Raw genomic sequence first — 448 nt, 5'->3', positions numbered from 1 at the left:
AAAGGAGCAAAAAACGACGGGGGCGGCGGCGGCCATCCACCGTTCCGAAGTCAGACCGCCCGGGGGACCACCAAGTAGAAGGCCGCTGCCGGAGCTCTCCATCAAAGGCTCCGGGCCCCCGCTCTCGATGGACGGACTCGACGGCCATACTTTTCTTCCGCAGTGATACTGCTGTTGAGTCCCACATATGGCGGTGCTAGCTTCGCCGAGTTCAAGGGAGCTCCCGGCGCAGAGCTCGGTCTTTCGGAAGAACGTCGGCGCACGAGGAAGAAGACTGCCGCTGCTTTCCCATGGCGCGAGCTTGTCCCCTGTCACGAGCCAGCATGCCATGTCGGAGAAGAGCGTGCCAACGTTTGCAGCCCGTGGCTATGCAAGCGTCGCCGCACAGGGTGTGGCATTGAGACGCACCCCGTGGCCGTACACTAAACGCAAGACCCAAAGCGCGTGG

The sequence above is a fragment of the Verticillium alfalfae genome, genomic scaffold, assembly GCF_000150825.1.
Source record: "Verticillium alfalfae VaMs.102 supercont1.19 genomic scaffold, whole genome shotgun sequence".
Taxonomy (NCBI): domain Eukaryota; kingdom Fungi; phylum Ascomycota; class Sordariomycetes; order Glomerellales; family Plectosphaerellaceae; genus Verticillium; species Verticillium alfalfae.
Note: the sequence above shows the minus strand (reverse complement) of the source record.